Source organism: Cherax quadricarinatus, chromosome 33, assembly GCF_038502225.1.
Source record: "Cherax quadricarinatus isolate ZL_2023a chromosome 33, ASM3850222v1, whole genome shotgun sequence".
Lineage (NCBI taxonomy): Eukaryota > Metazoa > Arthropoda > Malacostraca > Decapoda > Parastacidae > Cherax > Cherax quadricarinatus.
The window spans coordinates 14,557,304-14,558,655 of NC_091324.1; positions in this window are offsets into that span (position 1 = coordinate 14,557,304).

The window sequence follows — 1,352 nt, forward strand, 5'->3', positions numbered from 1 at the left end:
TCTTGTGTTCACCCTGAGCAGTTCAGACATTGAGGACATCACTTACGAGAGGCCCCTTGGAGCTAGCGATCATGTGGTTCTGAGTTTTGACTATATAGTAGAGTTACAAGTGGAGAAGGTAACAGGAACTGAAGGGGACAGGCCAAACTATAAAAGGGGGACTACACAGGTATGAGAAACTTCCTGCAGGAGGTTCAGTGGGACAGAGAAATGGTAGGAAAATCAGTAAACGAGATGATGGAATATGTGGCAACAAAGTGCAAGGAGGCAGAGGAAAGTTTTGTTCCCAAGGGAAACAGAAATAATAGGAAGACCAAAACGAGTCCTTGGTTTACCCGAAGGTGTAGGGAGGCAAAAAACTAAGTGCAACAGAGATTGGAAAAGGTACAGGAGGCATAGGACCCAGGAAAACAAGGAGATTAGTAGAAGAGCCAGAAACGAGTATGCACAGATAAGGAGGGAGGCCCAGCGACAGTATGAAAACGACATAGCATCGAAAGTCAAATCTGACCCGAAACTGCTGTATAGCCACATTAGGAGGAAGACAACAGTCAAGGACCAGGTGATAAGGCTGAGGAAAGAAGGTGGAGAACTCACAAGAAACGATCAAGAGGTATGCGAGGAGCTCAACACGAGATTTAAGGAAGTATTTACAGTAGAGACAGGAAGGACTCTGGGGAACAGGACCAGATGGGGACACCAGCAAGGAATACACCAACAAGTGTTGGACGACATACATACAGATGAGGAGGAGGTGAAGAAACTGCTAAGGGACATCGATACCTCAAAGGCAATGGGACCAGACAACATCTCCCCGTGGGTCCTTAGAGAGGAGCAGATATGTTGTGCGTGCCACTTACCACAATCTTCAACACATCCCTGGAAACTGGGCAACTACCTGAGGTATGGAAGACGGCAAATGTAGTTCCCATTTTTAAAAAAAGGAGACAGAAAAGAGGCACTAAACTATAGACCTGTGTCATTGACGTGTATAGTATGCAAAATTATGGAGAAGATTATCAGGAGGAGAGTGGTGGAGCACCTGGAACGGAACGGGAGTATAAATGCCAACCAGCACGGATTCACGGAAGGCAAATCCTGTGTCACAAACCTTCTGGAGTTTTATGATAAAATAACAGAAGTAAGACAAGAGAGAGAGGGGTGGGTTGATTGCATCTTCTTGGACTGCAAGAAGGCCTTTGACATAGTTCCTCACAAGAGATTAGTGCAGAAGCTAGAGCATCAGGCGCATATAACAGGAAGGGCACTGCAATGGATCAGAGAATACGTGACAGGGAGGCAACAACGAGTCATGGTACATAATGATGTATCACAGTGGGCACCTGTGACGA